Source organism: Oncorhynchus gorbuscha, unplaced genomic scaffold, assembly GCF_021184085.1.
Source record: "Oncorhynchus gorbuscha isolate QuinsamMale2020 ecotype Even-year unplaced genomic scaffold, OgorEven_v1.0 Un_scaffold_4036, whole genome shotgun sequence".
Lineage (NCBI taxonomy): Eukaryota > Metazoa > Chordata > Actinopteri > Salmoniformes > Salmonidae > Oncorhynchus > Oncorhynchus gorbuscha.
This window is the reverse complement of record NW_025748148.1, coordinates 1-25474: the sequence shown is the minus strand read 5'-3', so window position 1 is coordinate 25474 and position 25474 is coordinate 1. Positions and strand designations below refer to the sequence as shown.

The 25474-nt window shown below is 47.1% G+C and overlaps 1 pseudogene; it reads left to right on the top strand.

The window, feature by feature from the left end:
* Positions 1-25457, top strand: LOC124028325 (annotated as a pseudogene).
* Positions 25458-25474: the final 17 nt, after the last annotated feature.

The following is a 25474-nucleotide window of genomic DNA, read 5'->3' as shown; positions in this document are numbered from 1 at the left end:
AGCGACACACATCCGCCTGCATGCACCAATGGACATTAGAGAGGATAGAGAGGAGACCGATGCCACAGAACTGCTAGGACCTATACTTCACTTTGCCACTTTATGGTTATTAAAGTTGAAGACGCACAGCAGCAGTTTTGTTCAGCAGCATGGCGTCGCCTCTAACTGACCTGGAGACGCGTAAACAGAACAGTATCAGAGGAATAGTCGGGGTGGAGAACGTCGCCGAGTTGAAGAAAGGTTTTAACCGACACCTCCACTTCACTTTGGTCAAAGACAGGAACGTAGCGACGCCGCGCGATTATTACTTCGCCCTCGCGCACGCGGTTCGTGATCACCTGGTGGGAAGATGGATCAGAACGCAACAGTTTTACTATGAGACCGACCCCAAGGTAAAAGTTGTTTGTTTCAAAAGTGATTTCCTTTACCAAATAGCATGCACCAGTTTACGCGGAGAATTATCCTGGCTACCTGTGTGTCTTGTCCTCATTTGGTCCGCTGGTCAGAGTCGCACCTCTTATTTATTTTCACCATCATCAAATCAACATTTATTTTGGTCACATACACATGGTTAGTAGATGTTATTGGTCACATACACATGGTTAGCAGATGTTATTGGTCACATGGTTAGCAGATGTTATTGGTCACATACACATGGTTAGTATTAAAGTGGCGTCATTTAAAGTGACTAGTGATACCTCTTATTAAAGTGGCGTCATTTAAAGTGACTAGTGATATCTCTTATTAAAGTGGCGTCATTTAAAGTGACTAGTGATATCTCTTATTAAAGTGGCGTCATTTAAAGTGACTAGTGATATCTCTTATTAAAGTGGCGTCATTTAAAGTGACTAGTGATATCTCTTATTAAAGTGGCTGGAGATTTGAGTCAGTGTGTTGGCAGCAGCCACTCAATGTTAGTGGTGGCTGTTTAACAGTCTGATGGCCTTGAGATAGAAGGTGTTTTTCTGTCTCTCAGTCCCAGCTTTGATGCACCTGTACTGACCTCGCCTTCTGGATGACAGCGGGGTGAACAGACAACCTGGTCTCAGAGCATTTTGTATTATTCTGTATGTAAACCCGTAAATGTATTATTATGTTAGTTTGGTATGGTTACTTGAGGTAAAAAACGAATGTAGGATAGTTGGTTGGGGTGCATGCTAATGTAACAGTATAACTTTAGACCGTCCCCTTGCCCATACCCGGGCGCGAACCAGGGACCCTCTGCACACAACAACAATAGTCAACCACGAAGCATCGTTACCCATCGCTCCACAAAAACAGACTTTCCTAGTTTTTAAAAAAGAAGGAAAAAAAAGGAAATCATTCCATTTAAATTAATGAATCTACACCTACTTGTTTGTGTCTATTTAGACATTTTATTGACCGGTAAAAATTAGAATATGAACTGTACAGATTAGAATATGAACTGTACAGATTAGAATATGAACTGTACAGATTAGAATATGAACTGTACAGATTAGAATATGAACTGTACAGATTAGAATATGAACTGTACAGATTAGAATATGAACTGTACAGATTAGAATATGAACTGTACGGATTAGAATATGAACTGTACGGATTAGAATATGAAATGCGGATTAGAATATGAAATGTACGGATTAGAATATGAACTGTACGGATTAGAATATGAAATGTACGGATTAGAATATGAACTGTACAGATTAGAATATGAACTGTACAGATTAGAATATGAAATGTACAGATTAGAATATGAACTGTACAGATTAGAATATGAACTGTACAGATTAGAATATGAAATGTACAGATTAGAATATGAACTAGATGAGAGGGATACAGTGCAGAAACTGAGTGTCGAGACAGAGCCACTGCTAAATGTTCCTGTTCTCCTGTCCAGCGGGTGTACTACCTCTCCCTGGAGTTCTACATGGGCAGAACCCTCCAGAACACCATGATTAACCTGGGGCTGCAGAACGCCTGTGACGAGGCCATCTACCAGGTGAGCTTGAACCTTATACACAGTCCACCAGGTGAGATGGAACCTTGTAGACAGTCTACCAGGTGAGCTTGAACCTTGTAGACAGTCTACCAGGTGAGATGGACCCTTGTAGACAGTCTACCAGCCAGGTGAGATGGACCCTTGTAGACAGTCTACCAGCCAGGTGAGATGGACCCTTGTAGACAGACTACCAGCCAGGTGAGATGGACCCTTGTAGACAGTCTACCAGCCAGGTGAGATGGACCCTTGTAGACAGTCTACCAGCCAGGTGAGATGGACCCTTGTAGACAGTCTACCAGCCAGGTGAGATGGACCCTTGTAGACAGTCTACCAGCCAGGTGAGATGGACCCTTGTAGACAGTCTACCAGCCAGGTGAGATGGACCCTTGTAGACAGTCTACCAGCCAGGTGAGATGGACCCTTGTAGACAGTCTACCAGCCAGGTGAGATGGACCCTTGTAGACAGTCTACCAGCCAGGTGAGATGGACCCTTGTAGACAGTCTACCAGCCAGGTGAGATGGACCCTTGTAGACAGTCTACCAGCCAGGTGAGATGGACCCTTGTAGACAGTCTACCAGCCAGGTGAGATGGACCCTTGTAGACAGTCTACCAGCCAGGTGAGATGGACCCTTGTAGACAGTCTACCAGCCAGGTGAGATGGACCCTTGTAGACAGTCTACCAGCCAGGTGAGATGGACCCTTGTAGACAGTCTACCAGCCAGGTGAGATGGACCCTTGTAGACAGTCTACCAGCCAGGTGAGATGGACCCTTGTAGACAGTCTACCAGCCAGGTGAGATGGACCCTTGTAGACAGTCTACCAGCCAGGTGAGATGGACCCTTGTAGACAGTCTACCAGCCAGGTGAGATGGACCCTTGTAGACAGTCTACCAGCCAGGTGAGATGGACCCTTGTAGACAGTCTACCAGCCAGGTGAGATGGACCCTTGTAGACAGTCTACCAGCCAGGTGAGATGGACCCTTGTAGACAGTCTACCAGCCAGGTGAGATGGACCCTTGTAGACAGTCTACCAGCCAGGTGAGATGGACCCTTGTAGACAGTCTACCAGCCAGGTGAGATGGACCCTTGTAGACAGTCTACCAGCCAGGTGAGATGGACCCTTGTAGACAGTCTACCAGCCAGGTGAGATGGACCCTTGTAGACAGTCTACCAGCCAGGTGAGATGGACCCTTGTAGACAGTCTACCAGCCAGGTGAGATGGACCCTTGTAGACAGTCTACCAGCCAGGTGAGATGGACCCTTGTAGACAGTCTACCAGCCAGGTGAGATGGACCCAGGTGAGATTGTAGACAGTCTACCAGCCAGGTGAGATGGACCCTTGTAGACAGTCTACCAGCCAGGTGAGATGGAACCTTGTAGACAGTCTACCAGCCAGGTGAGATGGAACCTTGTAGGCGTCAGGGACACACCGGCATGGCTGCAAGCAGAAACGACTAGTGCCGCAGGCAAACAAGCTTTCTTATAAGAGACAGACTTTCTCAAGAACTGTGACAGCATGACTAACACACAACCTCAGTCATTACTTTTATCAACTTTGAGTGTCAAGTAATGCATGAGCTCAAACACATTATTGGACACTATAAAAGCCTAGTTTACACCTTGAGTACACAACGCAAGAACGCTTCGCAAGATGGTGATCCTGCACAGAGGTATGAATTGCAGGACTGAACATGTCTGCGTAGCATTGCTAAGCTACCCAACGCTATTTAGAGTAGCGACTTGTGGGGTATAAACTAGCCTTTAATATGGGACTGTGAGTTGAGCGAACTGAATTTGAGTTGTTTTTTATGTCTGTAATGTAGCTGGGTTTGGACATGGAGGATCTGGAGGAGATGGAGGAGGATGCAGGGCTGGGGAACGGAGGCCTGGGCAGACTGGCAGGTACAGTACCAAGATCCATGTGTCTGTCTGTCTGTCAGTCTGTCAGTGTGTGTTAGGATGCTGTTGGCTCACCAGAACAGGACGTTTACTCAACCCTAGGAGGCTGCTGTTGGCTCACCAGAACAGGAAGTTTACTCAACCTAGGAGGCTGCTGTCCGCATCAACGCGAGGAGGCTGTCCACCACTAGGAGGCCGTCCGCCCCACCACCACCACCACCAGGAGGCTGTCCCGCCCCACCACCACCACCACCACCACCACCACCACCACCAGGAGGCTGTCCCGCCCCACCACCACCACCACCACCACCACCACCAGGAGGCTGTCCCTCCCCACCACCACCACCACCACCACCACCACCACCACCACCACCACCACCACCACCAGGAGGCTGTCCCGCCCCACCACCACCACCACCACCACCACCACCACCACCAGGAGGCTGTCCCTCCCCACCACCACCACTAGGAGGCTGTCCCGCCCCACCAGCACCACCACTAGGAGGCTGTCCCGCCCCACCAGCACCACCACTAGGAGGCTGTCCCGCCCCACCAGCACCACCACTAGGAGGCTGTTCCGCACCACCACCACCACTAGGAGGCTGTCCCGCCCCACCACCACCAGGAGGCTGTCCCGCCCCACCACCACCAGGAGGCTGTCCCGCCCCACCACCACCACCAGGCTATCCCTCCCCACCACCACCGCTAGGAGGCTGTCCCGCCCCACCACCACCACCACCACCACTAGGAGCCTGTCCCCCACCACCACCACCACCACCACCACTAGGAGCCTGTCCCCCACCACCACCACCACCACTAGGAGCCTGTCCACCACCACCACCACTAGGAGCCTGTCCCCCCCCACCACCACCACCACCACCACCACCAGCACCACCACTAGGAGGCTGTCCCGCCCCACCAGCACCACCACTAGGAGGCTGTCCCGCCCCACCACCACCACTAGGAGGCTGTCCAGCCCCACCACCACCAGGAGGCTGTCCCGCCCCACCACCACCAGGAGGCTGTCCCGCCCCACCACCACCACCAGGAGGCTATCCCTCCCCACCACCACCGCTAGGAGGCTGTCCCGCCCCACCACCACCACCACCACCACCACTAGGAGCCTGTCCCCCACCACCACCACCACCACTAGGAGCCTGTCCCCCCACCACCACCACTAGGAGCCTGTCCCCCCACCACCACCACCACTAGGAGCCTGTCCCCCCCACCACCACCACCACCACCACTAGGAGCCTGTCCCCCCCACCACCACCACAACCACTAGGAGCCTGTCCCCCCACCACCACCACCACCACCACCACCACTAGGAGCCTGTCCCCCACCACCACCCCCATCACCACCACCCCTTGTCCCTGTACTACACTTCATCCATACAGTTTGTCTTGACATCCACTGTATCCTTCATCCAATAATAATAAACGTAGTGTTTCTATTGAACATTTACATTATTTTGTCGTGTGTGTGTGTGTGTGTGTGTGTGTGTGTGTGTGTGTGTGTGTGTGTGTGTGTGTGTGTGTGTGTGTGTGTGTGTGTGTGTGTGTGTGTGTGTGTGTGTGTGTGTGTGTGTGTGTGTGTGTGTATATTTTGTCCTGTGTGTGTGTGTGTGTGTGTGTGTATATTTTGTCCTGTGTGTGTGTGTGTGTATATTTTGTCCTGTGTGTGTGTGTATATGTGTGTGTGTATATATATAATATAGCTTGTTTCCTGGACTCGATGGCCACAATGGGTCTGGCAGCGTACGGTTACGGCATCCGTTATGAATATGGAATCTTCAATCAGAAGATCAAGGAAAGTTGGCAGGTAATATCCACAACACTTTTCACTGCATAAATCTACTGCATTTAAAGGGACAATCTGGTATTGCTACATCCATTTTTGTTTTATTTATACAGCGAGTTCCAACTGTATTGGGACAGTGACCCATTTTGTCGTTGTTTTTGGCTCTGTAGTCCAGCACTTTGGGTTTTATATTTGATATAATAAAGTGCAGACTGACATCTTTAATTTGAGGTTATTTTTATCCATATCTGGTCAACCGATTTATAACTGACAACACTATTCGGTCATTCACATGTGTATTAAAGTCGTAAAAAGTATAGTCTTATATTCCTGGCATGCAATGACTACATCAAGCGTGTAACTCTGTCGTGTTTCAGATTATCATGTGCCCAATACAAATGCATGGTAAATCATTTACATTTAAGTCATTTAGCAGACGCTCTTATCCAGAGCGACTTACAAATTGGTGCATTCACCTTATGACATCCAGTGGAACAGTCACTTTACAATAGTGCATCTAAATCTTTTAAGGGGGGGGGGGTGAGAGGGAATACTTATCCCTCTCACCCAAAACCTTTACTGTAAATAAGAATAGAATATGTTTTCTAAACACTTCTACATGAATGTGGATGCTACCTTGATTACAGATCATCCCGAATGAATCATGAAATAATGATGAGTGAGAAAGTTAGACGCACGACTATCATACCTTAAAACATTTCAATCTGTCACCTTTTTCAATATCGGGTTAATAGCATTTATTTTGTGTGTGGGGGGGGGGGGGGTGTATGATAAGATTTCATTATTTGCAGTACACTCTCATTTCTTAAACACTTTGTGCCTCGTCACTTCAGTCAATGAATAATCAGTAAAAGCAGGTTATAGCGCTCTAAACTACATCACACAGGGCAAATTCAAAAGGGCAAAACCCCTCAGCCGTGTATAGAAGGTACTGTAGGTCTTTATCAGAGTCTTAACAAAAGGGCAAAACCCCTCAGCTGTGTATAGAAGGTACTGTAGGTCTTTATCAGAGTCTTAACAAAAGGGCAACAACACAATAGCTTTCTCAACCTCTAGGCAAACCACCGGCAACAGGCACCCTCTGCGTGCCAAATGGCACCCTATTCCCTACGTAGTGCACTATTTTTGACTAGGGACCATGGGGGGGGCGTCTAAATCTAAATCTTTCTTAATTGAATTATTTTATTCAGCCAGGATAATCCACTCAGTAACACTGGCCTCTTCAAAGAGTTTAGTCTGCAGAGGCTTAACATACTCTCAATATGAACTGCCTTCTGTACCTACTACTATATATACTATAATACTACTATAGTATAATACTATTATACACACTATACTACTATTATACATACTATACTACTACGGTTGAAGTCGGGAGTTTACATACACCTTAGCCAAAGACATTTAAACTCAGTTTTTCACAATTCCTGACATTTAATCATAGTAAAGAAAATCCTGTCATAGGTCAGCTAGGATCACCACTTTTATTTTAAGAATGTGAAATGTCAGAATAATAGTAGAGTATGATTTATTTCAGCTTTTATTTCTTTCATCACATTCCCAGTGGGTCAGAAGTTTACATACGCTCAATTAGGATTTGATAGCATTGCCTTTAAAATGTTTAACTTTGGGAAAACGTTTCGGGTAGCATTCCACAAGCTTCCCACAATAAGTTGGGGTAATTTTGGCCCATTCCTCCTGACAGCGCTGGTGTAACTGAGTCAGGTTTGTAGGCCTCCTTGCTCGCACTTGAGGCCTACCTTCAACTGAGATACTATACTAGAATACTACTATACTATTATATACAGTACCATCCAAAAGTTTAGACAGCTACTCATTCAAGGGTTTTTCTTTATTTTTACTATTTTTTTACATTGTATAATAATAGTGAAGACATCAAAACTATGAAATAACACACATGGAATCATGTAGTAACCAAAATAGTGTTAAACAAATCAAAATATATTTTGTATTTGAGATTCTTCAAAGTAGCCACCCTTTGCCTTGACAGCTTTGCACACTCTTGGCATTCTCTCAACCAGCTTCATGATGTAGTCACCTGGAATGCATTTCAATTAACAGGCGTGTCTTGTTAAAAGTTAATTTGTGGAATTTCTTTCCTTAATGATGTATTTGAGCCAATCAGTTGTGTTGTAAGAAGCTAGAGGTGGTATACAGAAGATAGCCCTAATTGGTGAACGACCAAGTACATATTATGGAAAGAACAGCTCAAATAAGCAAAGAGAAAAGACAGTCCATTACTTAAAGACACGAAGGAAAACCCTGGAAATTGGTGCATTCACCTTATGACATCGAGTGGAACAGTCACTTTACAATAGTGCATCTAAATCTTAAAGGGGGGGTGAGAGGGATTACTTATCCTATCCTAGGTATTCCTTAAAGAGGTGGGGTTTCAGGTGTCTCCGGAAGGTGGTGATTGACTCCGCTGTCCTGGCGTCGTGAGGGAGTTTGTTCCACCATTGGGGGGCCAGAGCAGCGAACAGTTTTGACTGGGCTGAGCGGGAGCTGTACTTCCTCAGTGGTAGGGAGGCGAGCAGGCCAGAGGTGGATGAACGCAGTGCCCTTGTTTGGGTGTAGGGCCTGATCAGAGCCTGGAGGTACTGAGGTGCCGTCCCCCTCACAGCTCCGTAGGCAAGCACCATGGTCTTGTAGCGGATGCGAGCTTCAACTGGAAGCCAGTGGAGAGAACGGAGGAGCGGGGTGACGTGAGAGAACTTGGGAAGGTTGAACACCAGACGGGCTGCGGCGTTCTGGATGAGTTGAAGGGGTTTAATGGCACAGGCAGGAGCCCAGCCAACAGCGAGTTGCAGTAATCCAGACGGGAGATGACAAGTGCCTGGATTAGGACCTGTGCCGCTTCCTGTGTGAGGCAGGGTCGTACTCTGCGGATGTTGTAGAGCATGAACCTACAGGAACGGGCCACCGCCTTGATGTTGGTTGAGAACGACAGGGTGTTGTCCAGGATCACGCCAAGGTTCTTAGCGCTCTGGGAGGAGGACACAATGGAGTTGTCAACCGTGATGGCGAGATCATGGAACGGGCAGTCCTTCCCCGGGAGGAAGAGCAGCTCCGTCTTGCCGAGGTTCAGCTTGAGGTGGTGATCCGTCATCCACACTGATATGTCTGCCAGACATGCAGAGATGCGGTCGCCACACTACTGTAATGCTATAATACTACTACTATACTACAATACCGCTACTATACTAATACTATACTATAATGCTACCGTGATATAATAATACCACTATACCATAATACTACTGCTATACTATATTACTGCTATGATGTACTACTACTATACTATAATACTACCACTATACTATAATACTACTATACTATAATACTACTACTATACTATAATACCACTACTATAATATAATACTACTACTTTGTACTATGAACAATTATGCTCATATCTATTGCTTCATTAGCCTGAGTGCCACTCTGTTTGTGCCATCATGCCATTGTCTTGACAATGGGCAATAGAGTTTGCAAGAGCACAAACAGATCTGGGTGCTTCGTGGGTGACTGTTGTTGATGTGTGCAGAAGGTCCCTGGTTCGTGCCCGGGTATGGGCGAGGGGACGGTTTAAAATTATACTGTTACACAAGCTCCAGCAAGTCATCCCTAGCTGACACCTTTTGCTTTGAGGTATTAAATAGCTAATACAAAGAGATTCTTACATTTGTAGTTCTTTATGATAGCCACATTAGCAGCTAATTAGCATTTCATTTTGACGGGGGGTAAATACAGGTGAACGTATTTATAAATCATCATTATGGGTATTGTGACTCCTACTGTGGTACTCTATTCAACTCTTACCCTATGAGGTCCAGAGCCTGCTTGTGTTCTGTTCTACCTGATAATTAATTGCACCCACCTGGTGTCCCAGGTATAAATCAGTCACTGATTTGAGGGGAATACATTTTTAAAGCAGTAGAACTAACTTTAACTTCTTCTGGTAACTTTACTAAAATTCCCAGGAATTCCAGAAATCCCTGTTGAAAGAGTCCCAAAATCAGAAGGGAAAAAGATGGATATCTGGAATCCTCCAAACAGGATTTCTGAAAAAAAAAAATTCTATGATCTCTCCTCAGTCAATGTTGGGGATTACATCCAAGCTGTTCTGGACAGGAATCTGGCGGAGAATATTTCTCGTGTCCTCTACCCCAACGATAACGTAAGTTCCGCATTGGCCACGTAGGTGTGAGTCCATTTTGATACGCTGGTATATCTGTAACCTGATTCCAGATCTGTTTGTGCGCGGCTGTAGAGCCAACTCCTATGGACGTTGGCATAGAAATGACCGCAGGGGTTTAACCTCTTGAAACTAGGGGGCACTATTTTTTAACCTCTTGAAACTAGGGGGCTCTCTAACTGCATATTTCTCAGGACCACATGCTAGAATATGCATATAATTGACAGCTTAGGATAGAAAACACTCTAAAGTTTCCAAACTGTAAAAATATTGTCTGTGAGTATAACAGAACTGATATTTAGAGTCAACTCCTATGGACGTTGGCATAGTAATGACCGTAGGAGTTTAACAGACAGCATGGGTTTTAGGGTTTCAGGGTTTTCTAAACTCGGATCCACATTTTGGGTTTTGCCCCTAGTGCTACACAGCTGATTCAACTAATCATCGAGCTTCGATGATTTAAAAAAACAAAATGGGCACCATTTGTGATCCCGAGGACTGAGTTTGGGAAACACTGGGCTAGTGTGTTTCTAACTCCTAATGACTTGATTCCTCTCCTCTTGTTGAGGGGTTGTAGTTCTTGATTCCTCTCCTTCTTCATTGTTGTAGTTCTTTGAGGGAAAGGAGCTACGACTGAAGCAGGAGTACTTTGTGGTGGCGGCCACACTTCAGGACATCATCCGACGCTTCAAGATATCCAAGAAGGGCTCCACGGGCCAGTGTCTTTCGACAGCTTCCCAGAGAAGGTTACTTATTGATTACCTGTGATGTGTTATCGATTTTCTATGATGTCTGAATCGCAACAAAAAAATCTGTTTGGTTGATTGTGTTGACAGGTGGCCATCCAGCTGAATGACACTCATCCTGCGATGGCCATCCCGGAGCTCATGAGGGTCTTTGTGGACGTTGAGAAACTCGACTGGGACACGGTGTGTTTAGAGAGAGATTATTATATTGTACATTGTTATGATGATATTAAAGACATTTCTTATATGAAAATCCAACTAACCTTGGCTAACTGTCATAAGTCCTAATGTGAATGTTCAGGAAATGTTTACTGTATTAGTGGAACCTGTCTCTCCTCAGGCGTGGGCCATCACCAAGCGGACCTTTGCGTACACCAATCACACGGTGCTTCCCGAGGCGCTGGCCCGTTGGCCTGCTGGAGACCCTGCTACCCAGACACCTTCAGATCATCTACAGGATCAACGAGGGCCACCTGGACGTACGTACTGTATAGACTGGGTTCAGTGGGTGGTATTCTGATGTACCACTATAGACTGGGTTCAGTGAGTGGTATTCTGATGTACCACTATAGACTGGGTTCAGTGGGTGGTATTCAGATGTACCACTATAGACTGGGTTCAGTGGGTCGTATTCTGATGTACTTCCTGTATAGACTGGGTTCAGTGGGTCGTATCCTGACTGATGTACGTACCTAGCTGAGATCACTGGGGGTAGGTTACCGTAGACACTGGGGGTAGGTTACCGTAGACACTGGGGGTAGTTTACCGTAGACACTGGGGGTAGGTTACCGTAGACACTGGGAGTAGGTTACTGTAGACACTGGGGGTAGGTTACCGTAGACACTGGGGGTAGTTTACCGTAGACACTGGGGGTAGGTTAACGTAGACACTGAGGCGACCGTACCGTAGACACTGGGAGTAGGTTACCGTAGACACTGGGGTTAGGCGACCTTAGCGTAAACACTGGGGTTAGGCGACCGTAGACACTGGGGGTAGGTTACCGTAGACACTGGGGGTAGGTTACCGTAGACACTGGGGGTAGGTTACCGTAGACACTGGGGGTAGGTTACCGTAGACACTGGGGGTAGGTTACCGTAGACACTGGGGGTAGGTTACCGTAGACACTGGGGGTAGGTTACCGTAAACACTGGGGGTAGGTTACCGTAGACACTGGGGGTAGGTTACCGTAGACACTGGAGGTAGGTTACCGTAGACACTGGAGGTAGGTTACCGTAGACACTGGAGGTAGGTTACCGTAGACACTGGGTTAGGTTACCGTAGCGTAAACACTGGGGTTAGGCGACCGTAGCGTAAACACTGGGGTTAGGCGACCGTAGACACTGGGGGTAGGTTACCGTAGACACTGGGGGTAGGCGACCGTACCGTAGACACTGGGGGTAGGCGACCGTACCGTAGACACTGGGGGTAGGCGACCGTACCGTAGACACCGGGGTAGGCGACCGTACTGTAGACACTGGGGGTAGGTTACCGTAGATACTGGGGGTAGGTTACCGAAGACACTGGGGGTAGGTTACCGAAGACACTGGGGGTAGGTTACCGTAGACACTGGGTTAGGCTACCGTGCGTAAACACTGGGGTTAGGCGACCGTAGCGTAAACACTGGGGTTAGGCGACCGTAGACACTGGGGTAGGTTACCGTAGACACTGGGGTAGGTTACCGTAGCGTAGACACTGGGGGTAGGTTACCGTAGCGTAGACACTGGGGGTAGGCGACCATAGCGTAGATACTGGGGGTAGGCGAGGCGACCGTAGCGTAGACACTGTGGGTAGGCGACCGTAGCGTAGGCACTGGGGTAGGTTACCGTAGCGTAGACACTGGGGGTAGGTTACCGTATCGTAGACACTGGGGTAGGTTACCGTAGCGTAGACACTGGGGGTAGGCGACCGTAGACACTGGGGTTAGGCGACCGTAGCGTAGACACTGGGGTAGGCGACCGTAGCGTAGATACTGGGGGTAGGCGACTGTAGCGTAGACACCGGGGGTAGGTTACCGTAGCGTAGACACTGGGGGTAGGTTACCGTAGCGTAGACACTGGGGGTAGGTTACCGTAGACACTGGGGGTAGGTTACCGTAGACACTGGGGGTAGGCGACCGTAGCGTAGACACTGAGGGTAGGTTACCGTAGCGTAGGCACTGGGGTAGGTTACCATAGCGTAGGCACTGGGGGTAGGTTACCGTAGACACTGGGGGTAGGTTACCGTAGTGTAGGCACTGGGGTAGGTTACCGTAGTGTAGGCACTGGGGTAGGTTACCGTAGTGTAGGCACTGGGGATAGGTTACCATAGCGTAGGCACTGGGGTATGTTACCATTGCGTGGATACTGGGGTAGGTTACCATAGCGTAGATACTGGGGGTAGGTTACCATAGCGTAGATACTGGGGTAGGTTACCATAGCGTAGATACTGGGGTAGGTTACCATAGCGTAGGCACTGGGGGTAGGTTACCGTAGCGTAGATACTGGGGGTAGGTTACCGTAGCGTAGATACTGGGGGTAGGTTACCGTAGCGTAGATACTGGGGTAGGTTACCATAGCGTAGATACTGGGGGTAGGTTACCGTAGCGTAGATACTGGGGGTAGGTTACCGTAGCGTAGATACTGGGGGTAGGTTACCATAGCGTAGGCACTGGGGGTAGGTTACCGTAGACACTGGGGGTAGGTTACCGTAGTGTAGGCACTGGGGGTAGGTTACCGTAGTGTAGGCACTGGGGGTAGGTTACCGTAGTGTAGGCACTGGGGATAGGTTACCGTAGCGTAGACACTGGGGGTAGGTTACCGTAGACACTGGGGGTAGGTTACCGTAGACACTGGGGTAGGTTACCGTAGCGTAGATACTGGGGTAGGTTACCATAGCGTAGGCACTGGGGGTAGGTTACCGTAGACACTGGGGTAGGTTACCGTAGTGTAGGCACTGGGGATAGGTTACCGTAGCGTAGACACTGGGGGTAGGTTACCGTAGACACTGGAGGTAGGTTACCGTAGACACTGGGTTAGGTTACCGTAGCGTAAACACTGGGGTTAGGCGACCGTAGACACTGGGGTAGGTTACCATAGCGTAGGCACTGGGGGTAGGTTACCGTAGCGTAGATACTGGGGTAGGTTACCGTAGCGTAGATACTGGGGTAGGTTACCATAGCGTAGATACTGGGGTAGGTTACCGTAGCGTAGACACTGGGGTAGGTTACCATAGCGTAGGCACTGGGGGTAGGTTACCGTAGACACTGGGGGTAGATTACCGTAGTGTAGGCACTGGGGGTAGGTTACCGTAGTGTAGGCACTGGGGTAGGTTACCGTAGTGTAGGCACTGGGGATAGGTTACCGTAGCGTAGACACTGGGGGTAGGTTACCGTAGACACTGGGGGTAGGTTACCGTAGCGTAGACACTGGGGGTAGGTTACCGTAGCGTAGACACTGGGGCTAGGTTACCGTAGCGTAGACACTGGGGCTAGGTTACCGTAGCGTAGACACTTGGGGTAGGTTACCATAGCGTAGATACTGGGGTTGGCGACCGTATGTCTCAATTAGCTCCCTACTCCTCCTTGGCCCTAATTCGTCCACGTTTGTAGATGTGTAATATGGAAGTTGTGGTGGAAACCACAGCGGTACCCTGCTTCTACTGTACTTGTCCAGCCTATTCAGATTTACTATATAGGGTTTAGGAGGGATGTGGAGCAGATTGGGACCAACTGACTGGTTGTATGTTTCTGCTGTTGCTCCAGGGGATTAGAGCTCTCTTTCCAGGAGACCTGGATAGGATACGCAGGATGTCTCTGATCGAGGAAGACGGGGGCAAGAGGGTCAACATGGCCCATCTGTGCATCGTGGGATCTCACGCTGTCAACGGAGTTGCAGAGATACACTCCAACATCATCAAGAATGACGTGTAAGATGGGGTCTTGTCTAGGTCGTGTTCAGTAGGCACAAAACGGAAGAAAACACTGAAACTGACTTTGAAGTTCTGTCTGTAATTATCCAATCAGAAACGCTTGTTTTTTTGTTTTACATTGTAAAAGTGCTTTGAACTGTTTTTCTTCGGTGTGCCCGATTGAACAAGGTCCTGTCTTCACTCTCTCTCTCTCTCTCTCTCTCTCTGTGTCTCTCTCTGTGTCTCTCTCTGTCTCTCTCTGTCTCACTCTCTCTCTCTCACTCTCACTCTCTCTCTCTCTCTCTCTCTCTCTCTCTCTCTCTCTCTCTCTCTCTCTCTCTCTCTCTCTCTCTCTCTCTCTCTCTCTCTCTCTCTCTCTCTCTCTCTCTCTCTCTCTCTCTCTCTGTCTCTCTCTCTGTGTCTCTCTCTCTCTCTCTCTCTCTCTCTCTCTCTGTGTCTCTCTCTCTCTCTCTCTCACTCTCTCTCTCTCTCTCTCCAATAACTCTTTTTAGATTCTAGAAAATATCTCCTTTTTGTTTTGAAAGGTTCCGAGACTTCAGCGAATTAGAACCGGATAAATTCCAGAACAAGACCAATGGCATCACTCCTAGGCGCTGGCTCCTCCTCTGTAATCCGGGATTGGCTGAGCTAATCGCTGAGGTTTAATTGGCCGTCTTTATTGACCATTGTCTCTCTTTGACCGTTGCTTTATCTTATTCTGTTTTCTTTCTCATTTTGCCTTGTCGTGTTCATACACTTTGTCTTTGTTTCTAGGCCATTGGGGAGGAATATGTGAAAGACCTCAGTCAGTTACAGAAGCTCAATGAGTTGGTCAATGATGATGCCTTCATTAGAGACGTCTCTAATGTCAAGCAGGTCAGACTTCAACCACATCAACCTCCCCCTTAATTAGCAACAGATCATAACATGAAACAGATCATATTTACAATACTATTGGCATAAAATGACCCCTATATATATATATATATATATTTATTTATTTATTTATATATCTGAATATTGTTTGCAACATTCCATTTTGTTCCTTGTACACGAGGCATTTGGGGGCATTTTTTCGTTCACATTTTACAGACACAATTCAATAAGTAGTTATACTGCATATAAAGTACTCAAGAATAACACCAAGAAAGCTTTTACAAATCATTTCCATTGTGGTCTATGCATTTGTGTGCCACAGGACAACAAGGTGCAGTTTTCCCAGTACCTGGAGAAAGAGTACAAGGTGAACATCAACCTGTCCTCCATGTTCCACGTCCACGTCAAGAGGATTCACGAGTACAAGCTCCTCAACTGCCTTCACATTATCACCATGTACAACCGTATGTCACAGCACCCTACCCCCTATCTAGACCACCCTACCCCTATACAGACCACCCTACCCCTATACAGACCACCCTACCCCTATCTAGACCACCCTACCCCTATACAGACCACCCTACCCCTATACAGACCACCTAACCCCTATCTAGACCACAGCACCCTACCCCTATACAGACCACCCTACCCCCTATACAGACCACCCTACCCCTATACAGACCACCCTACCCCTATACAGAGCACCCTACCCCTATACAGACCACCCTACCCCCTATACAGACCACCCTACCCCCTATCTAGACCACAGCACCTTACCCCTATACAGACCACCCTACCCCTATACAGACCACCCTACCCCTATTAAGACCACCCTACCCCTATACAGACCATCCTACCCCCTATACAGACCATCCTACCCACTATACAGACCACCCTACCCCTATCTAGACCACAGCACCATACCCCCTATACAGACAACCCTACCCCTATACAGACCACAGCACCCTATCCCCTATCTAGACCACAGCACCCTACCCCTATACAGACAACCCTACCCCCTATACAGACCACAGCACCCTATCCCTATCTAGACCACAGCACCCTACCCCTATCTAGACCACAGCACCCTACCCCTATCTAGACCACAGCACCCTACCCCTATCTAGACCACAGTACCCTACACTGAGTGTACAAAACATTAGGAACAGCTTCATAATAATAATAATATATGCCATTTAGCAGACGCTTTTATCCAAAGCGACTTACAGTCATGTGTGCATACATTCTACGTATGGGTGGTCCCGGGATCGAACCCACTACCCTGGCGTTACAATATTGTGTTGCATCCCCCCCTTGCGCCCTCAGAACAGCCTCAATTCTTCGGGGCATGGACTCTGCAAGGTGTGGAAAGCGTTCCACAGTGCTTTCAATGCTTTCCACAGTTGCATCAAGTTGGCTGGATGTCCTTTGGGGAGTGGACAATTGTTGATGCACACAGGAAAACTGTTGAGCTGAAAAACCCAACAGCATCGCAGTTCTTTTTATATATATATATATTTATTATTATTTTTATTTTATTCTCTCCCCAATTTCGATCTTGTCTCGTCGCTGCAACTCCCCAACGGGCTACTCCAAAACATGACCCACCAAACCGCTCTCCTTAATTTATTTATTTTACCTTTATTTAACTCGGCAAGAACAAATTCTTATTTTCAATGACGGCCTAGGAACAGTGGGTTAACTGCCTGTTCAGGGGCAGAATGACAGATTTGTACCTTGTCAGCTCGGGGATTTGAACTTGCAACCTTCCGGTTACTAGTCCAACGCTCTAACCACCAGGCTACCCTGCCGCCTCTACACTCTAACCACCAGGCTACCCTGCCGCCTCTACACTCTAACCACTAGGCTACCCTGCCGCCTCTACACTCTAACCACTAGGCCACCCTGCCGCCCGCTTACCCCAGAAACCAGCCGCACCAATGTGTCGGAGGAAACACCGTTCAACTGACGCCCTATGGCGATCATGGCCGGTTGTGATACAGCCCGGGATCGAACCCGGGCCTGTAGCGACGCCTCTAGCACTGCGATGCAGTTCTTGACACAAACCGGTGCGTCTGACACCTACTACCGTAACCCATTCAAAGGCACTTACATGTTTTGTCTTTCCAATTCACCCTCTGAATGGCAAACACATACAATCCATGTCTCAATTGTCTCAAGGCTTAAAAATCCTTCTTTTTACATGTCTCCTCCCCTTCATCTACATGTCTCCTCCCCTTCATCTACATGTCTCCTCCCCTTCATCTACATGTCTCCTCCCCTTCATCTACACTGATAGAAGTGGATTTAACAAGGGATCATAGCTTTCAATAAGGGATCATAGTTTTCAATAAGGGATCATAGCTTTCAATAAGGGATCATAGCTTTCAATAAGGGATCATAGCTTTCAATAAGGGATCATAGTTTTCAATAAGGGATCATAGCTTTCAATAAGGGATCATAGCTTTCAATAAGGGATCATAGTTTTCAATAAGGGATCATAGCTTTCAATAAGGGATCATAGCTTTCAATAAGGGATCATAGCTTTCAATAAGGGATCATAGCTTTCACTTTGATTTTAGAATGACATCTGCTTATAAATGATTTGTGAAGCTTCTATGTAGGGCGTATAAAGGGTTATGAAGGCTTAATTAAGTCTTTATAATATGTAATACCTAAAGTGTGAACAAGTCATCTTTTTTTTTCTTTTTTTTAAGGCATCAAGAAGAACCCAAAAGCACCTTTTGTTCCCCGGACTGTGATCATTGGTGGCAAGGTATGTATGTGAGTCACTCAACTCAAAACCCATTACATGAATAGCCTAGGACTCTTTCTCAATGAGTCTTCCCATGATTCCCCACCTACTCTCCCCTCTCGTCCTTTTCAAATGAATTGGAGGAGAAGGCTCTAAGGAAGGAACTGTGGATCTTCTCCTTGGATTGGTTTTGAGAGAGAGAGAGAGAGAGAGAGAGAGAGAGAGAGAGAGAGAGAGAGAGAGATGCTGTGTCTGAAATTGTGCACTAAGTTTTACCAGAGCCCTATAAACCCCCTGTCTGAAGTAGAGCCCTATAAACCCCCTGTGTGAAGTAGAGCCCCATGGACCCCCTGTCTGAAGTAGAGCCCCATGGACCCCCTGTGTGAAGTAGAGCCCCATGGACCCCCTGTGTGAAGTAGAGCCCCATGGACCCCCTCCCCTGTCTGAAGTAGAGCCCCATGGACCCCCTCCCCTGTGTGAAGTAGAGCCCCATGGAACCCCTGTCTGAAGTAGAGCTCTATAAACCCCCTGTCTGAAGTAGAGCCCCATGGACCCCCTGTGTGAAGTAGAGCCCCATGGACCCCCTGTCTGAAGTAGAGCCCCATGGACCCCCTGTGTGAAGTAGAGCCCCATGGACCCCCTGTCTGAAGTAGAGCCCCATGGACCCCCTGTCTGAAGTAGAGCCCCATGGACCCCCTGTCTGAAGTAGAGCCCCATGGACCCCCTGTGTGAAGTAGAGCCCCATGGACCCCCTGTGTGAAGTAGAGCCCCATGGACCCCCTGTGTGAAGTAGAGCCCCATGGACCCCCTGTCAGAAGTAGAGCCCCATGGACCCCCTGTGTGATGTAGAGCCCCATGGACCCCCTGTCTGAAGTAGAGCCCCATGGACCCCCTGTCTGAAGTAGAGCCCCATGGACCCCCTGTGTGAAGTAGAGCCCCATGGACCCCCTGTGTGAAGTAGAGCCCCATGGACCCCCTCCCCTGTCTGAAGTAGAGCCCCATGGACCCCCTCCCCTGTCTGAAGTAGAGCCCCATGGACCCCCTGTGTGAAGTAGAGCCCCATGGACCCCCTGTGTGAAGTAGAGCCCTATAAAAGGGAACAAGTTGAGGGTGCCATTTGGGACTCATAAAGGAGAACAGCTGAGGTGTATAAAGATGGCGGCCCCCATTTTACTTTCCACACATTCCTGGTTTAGTTCTCCGTTTCGTACATGGCTCTCCTTTGCTCCTTTAGAGTTTTTGTAGGGTCATTAGCAGAGTATACGTGAACCCAAGTTTAGCTTCAAGACGCCTGCAATTTGTAAAACCGAAAAAGTAGATTGTGTTGATTTATCCATATCGCACACCGTAGTTTTTAAAAACTCAAGCCGATAATGCTGAAACAATGACATCATACCCAGGCTGTATCACATCCGGCCGTGATTGGGAGTCACGTAGGGAGGCGCGCTATTGGCCCAGCATCGTCCAGGTTTGGCCGGGGTAGGCCGTCATTGTAAATAAGAATTCCAAATTAAATTTAAAAATATATATAAAAACATATATATTTCTTCACCATTGAGAGCGTTGTCTCCCTCTACAGGCTGCCCCAGGGTATCACATGGCCAAGAAGATCATCAAGCTGATCACGGCCGTCGGACATGTGGTCAACAAAGACCCAGTGGTGGGAAGCAAACTGAAGGTCATCTACCTGGAGAACTACAGAGTCTCCCTGGCTGAGAAAGGTACTATCTACTATAAATCTATCTACTATAAATCTATCTACTATATATCTACCTGGAGAACTACAGAGTCTCCCTGGCTGAGAAAGGTACTATCTACTATAAATCTATCTACTATATATCTACCTGGAGAACTACAGAGTCTCCCTGGCTGAGAATGGTACTATCTACTATAAATCTATCTACTATATATATACCTGGACAACTACAGAGTCTCCCTGGCTGAGAAAGGTACTATCTACTATAAATCTATCTACTATATATCTACCTGGACAACTACAGAGTCTCCCTGGCTGAGAAAGGTACTATCTACTATAAATATATCTACTATATATATACCTGGACAACTACAGAGTCTTCCTGGCTGGGAAAGGTACTATCTACTATAAATCTATCTACTATATATCTATCTACTATATATACATCTACCTGGAGAACTACAGAGTCTCCCTGGCTGAGAAAGGTACTATCTACTATAAATCTATCTACTATATATCTACCTGGACAACTACAGAGTCTCCCTGGCTGAGAAAGGTACTATCTACTATAAATATATCTACTATATATCTACCTGGAGGACTACAGAGTCTCCCTGGCTGAGAAAGGTACTATCTACTATAAATCTATCTACTATATATCTACCTGGACAACTACAGAGTCTTCCTGGCTGAGAAAGGTACTATCTACTATAAATCTATCTACTATATATCTACCTAGAGAACTACAGAGTCTTCCTGGCTGAGAAAGGTACTATCTACTATAAATCTATCTACTATATATCTATCTACTATATACATATCTACCTGGAGAACTACAGAGTCTCCCTGGCTGAGAAAGGCTCTGATCAGGCCCTACACCCAAACAAGGGCACTGCGTTCATCCACCTCTGGCCTGCTCGCCTCCCTACCACTGAGGAAGTACAGTTCCCGCTCAGCCCAGTCAAAACTGTTCGCTGCTCTGGCCCCCCAATGGTGGAACAAACTCCCTCACGACGCCAGGACAGCGGAGTCAATCACCACCTTCCGGAGACACCTGAAACCCCACCTCTTTAAGGAATACCTAGGATAGGATAAAGTAATCCTTCTCACCCCCCCCCCTTAAAAGATTTAGTTGCACTATTGTAAAGTGGCTGTTCCACTGGATGTCATAAGGTGAATGCACCAATTTGTAAGTCGCTCTGGATAAGAGCGTCTGCTAAATGACTTAAATGTAAATGTAAATGTACTATATACAGTGGGGCAAAAAAGTATTTAGTCAGCTACCAATTGTGCAAATTCTCCCTCCTCTCATCTATGCCCCCCTACAATAATCTATTCCCTGCTACAGTAATCTATTCCCCCCCTACAGTCATCTATTCCCCTACAGTAATCTATTTCCCCCTACAGTCATCTATTTCCCCCTACAGTCATCTATTCCCCCTACAGTAATCTATTCCCCCTACAGTCATCTATTCCCCCTACAGTAATCTATTCCCCCTACAGTCATCTATTTCCCCCTACAGTCATCTATTTCCCCCTACAGTCATCTATTCCCCCTACAGTCATCTATTCCCCCTACAGTAATCTATCCCCCTCTGTTGTAATCTACCCCCTACAGTAATCTACCCCCTACAGTAATCTATGCCCCCTACAGTAATCTATCCCCCTACAGTAATCTATCCCCCTCTGTTGTAATCTACCCCCTACAGTAATCTACCCCCCTACAGTAATCTATGCCCCCTACAGTAATCTATCCCCCTACAGTAATCTATCCCCCTACAGTAATCTACCCCCCTACAGTAATCTACCCCCTACAGTAATCTATCCCCCTCTGTTGTCATCTACCCCCCTACAGTAATCTACCCCCTACAGTAATCTACCCCCCTACAGTAATCTACCCCCTACAGTAATCTATCCCCTCTGTTGTAATCTACCCCTCCCTACAGTAATCTACCCCCCTGTTGTAATCTACCCCCTACAGTAATCTACCCCCCTGTTGTAATCTACCCCTCCCTACAGTAATCTACTCCCTACAGTAATCTACCCCCTACAATAATCTATCCCCTCTGTTGTAATCTACACCCCTACAGTAATCTCCCCCTACAGTAATCTATCCCCCTACAGTAATCTACCCCCTACAGTAATCTACCCCCTACAGTAATCTACCCCCCCTACAGTAATCTACCCCCCTACAGTAATATACCCCCTACAGTAATCTACCCCCTACAGTAATATATTCCCCCTACAGTAATCTACCCCCTACAGTAATCTACCCCCCTACAGTAATCTACCCCCTACAGTAATCTACCCCCCTACAGTAATCTACCCCCTACAGTAATCTATCCCCCTACAGCAATCTATGCCCCCTACAGTAATCTACCCCCCTACAGTAATCTACCCCCCTACAGTGATCTACCCCCTACAGTAATCTACCCCCTACAGTAATCTATCCCCCTACAGCAATCTATACCCCCCTACAGTAATCTACCCCCTACAGTAATCTACCCCCTACAGTAATCTACCCCCCTACAGTAATCTACCCCCTACAGTAATCTATCCCCTACAGTAATATAACCCCCTACAGTAATCTATTTCCCCCCTACAGTAATCTATTTCCTCATGTACCTCTAGTTAATAATGACTATATCAGGTAATCATCATTATCCCTCTAGTTAATAATGACTATATCAGGTAATCACCATTATCCCTCTAGTTAATAACGACTTTATCAGGTAATCACCATTATGACTTCCAGAGGCAGTTTGGAACTCGGTAGTGAGTGGTGCAACCGAGGACAGATTATTTTTACGCGCTTTCAGCACTCGCCGGTCCCGTTCCGTGAGCTTGTGTGGCCTACCACTTCGCGGCTGAACCGTTGTTGCTCCTAGACATTTTCACTTCACAATAACTGCACTTAGTTGTCCGAGGCAGCTCTAGCAGGGCAGAAAATTAAGACGAACTGACTTGTTGGAATGGTGGCATCCTATGATGGTGCCACGTTGAAAGTCACTGAGCTCTTCAGTACGGGCCATTCATACGGCCAATGTTTGTCTATGGAGATTGCATGGCTGTGTGCTCGATGTTATACACCGGTCGGCAACGGGTGTGGCTGAAATAGTCAAATAACTCATTTGAAGGGGTGTCCACATACTTTTGTGTATATACAGTGCATTCGGATAGTATTCAGACCGCTTCCCTTTATCCACATTTTGTTACGTTACAGCCTTATTCTAAAATTGATGACATTTTTCTTCATCAATCTACACACAATAACCCGTAATGACAAAGCAAAAACTGGTTTCTCCAAAAATATTTATACTAAAATATCACATTTACATAAGTATTCAGACCCTTCACTTAGTACATTGTTAGGCTCAGTTTGGCCGGGCGGCCAGCTCTAGGAAGAGTCTTGGTGGTTCCAAACGTCTTCCATTATAGAATGATGGAGGCCACTGTGTTCTTGGGGACCTTCAATGCTGCAGAATGATGGAGGCCACTGTGTTCTTGGGGACCTTCAATGCTGCAGAATGATGGAGGCCACTGTGTTCTTGGGGACCTTCAATGCTGCAGAATGATGGAGGCCACTGTGTTCTTGGGGACCTTCAATGCTGCAGAATGATGGAGGCCACTGTGTTCTTGGGGACCTTCAATGCTGCAGAATGATGGAGGCCACTGTGTTCTTGGGGACCTTCAATGCTGCAGAATGATGGAGGCCACTGTGTTCTTGGGGATCTTCAATGCTGCAGAATGATGGAGGCCACTGTGTTCTTGGGGACCTTCAATGCTGCAGAAATGTGTTGGACACCCTTCCCCAGATCTGTGCCTCGACACAATCCTGTCTCTGACCTCTATGGACAATTCCTTCGACCTCATGGCTTGGTTTTTTGCTCTGACTTGCACTGTCAACTGTGGGACCTTATATAGACAGGTGTGTGTGCCTTTCCAAATCATGTCCAATCAATTGAATTTACCACAGATGGACTCCAATCAAGTTGTAGAGACATCTCAAGTGTGATCAATGGAAACAGGATGCAACTTTGCTCAATTTTGAGTCTCATAGCAAAGGGTCTGAATACTTATGTAAATAACGTATGCACTGTGTAGTGAATGTCGTTGTCTTAGCTACCTTGGATACGTCATTGTCTTAGCTACCTTGGAGATGTGGTTGTCTTAGCTACTTTGGAGATGTGGTTGTCTTAGCTACCTTGGAGATGTGGTTGTCTTAGCTACCTTGGAGATGTGGTTGTCTTAGCTACCTTGGAGATGTGGTTGTCTTAGCTACTTTGGAGATGTGGTTGTCTTAGCTACCTTGGAGATGTGGTTGTCTTAGCTACTTTGGAGATGTGGTTGTCTTAGCTACCTTGGTGATGTGGTTGTCTTAGCTACCTTGGATACGTCGTTGTCTTAGCTACCTTGGATATGTCGTTGTCTTAGCTACCTTGGATACGTGGTTGTCTTAGCTACCTTGGATACGTGGTTGTCTTAGCTACCTTGGATATGTGGTTGTCTTAACTACCTTGGATACGTCGTTGTCTTAGCTACCTTGGATACGTGGTTGTCTTAGCTACCTTGGATATGTGGTTGTCTTAACTACCTTGGATACGTCGTTGTCTTAGCTACCTTGGATACGTGGTTGTCTTAGCTACCTTGGATATGTGGTTGTCTTAGCTACCTTGGATACGTGGTTGTCTTAGCTACCTTGGATACGTGGTTGTCTTAGCTACCTTGGATACGTGGTTGTCTTAGCTACCTTGGATATGTGGTTGTCTTAGCTACCTTGGATATGTGGTTGTCTTAGCTACCTTGGTTGGATATGTGGTTGTCTTAGCTACCTTGGTTGGAAATGTGGTTGTCTAGGCTACCTTAACTGAATGCACTTTAAGTGACCAAAGTGTAAGTACATTTTACTTATATATTACTATGATAATATATATTATAAATTATACTTTTGTATTATATGATGGCATACAGTATGATATATATTATTCATGTTGTTTCTTATAGAATCCTAAGGAGTGGACGCAGATGGCGATCAAGAATATCGCTGCTTCCGGAAAGGTCTCTAGCGACCGCACCATCACCGACTACGCCACGGAGGTGTGGGGGGTGGAGCCTACGGATCTGAAGATCCCACCCCCCAACGAGCCCCGCAAGGCCTTGGAGGAGACCGGCAGGGTTCTGACGGAGAAGTGAGGCTGCCTGGTGTGGTGTAGGGTGACATTGCCCCTAGACGCTGATCTTGGGTCAGTTATTTTCTAATGATTGAGGGGAAGTGGATTCTAGATTTGTATCTAGGGAAACGTCACCCAGAAGCGCCTCGTGTTCTTTTTAAAGGGACAATCTGGGATTCAGACAACAACAAAGCAGTCACCACGCCACTTTTGGTAAACAGCTGAGGGATAGCCACTCCCAAATATATAAACGCAGCTATGGAGGCAAGTCCATCTGTGAGATTGAAATGTTTTAACCATGTTTTGAAATTAGTCAAATCCCAGATTGCCCCTTTAGCTCAATAAACTGAGTTTTGTTTGTAAAACACCTTAACTGATGCAAAATGGTGGTCCTTCTGTAGCTCAGTTGGTAGAGCATTTGCGCT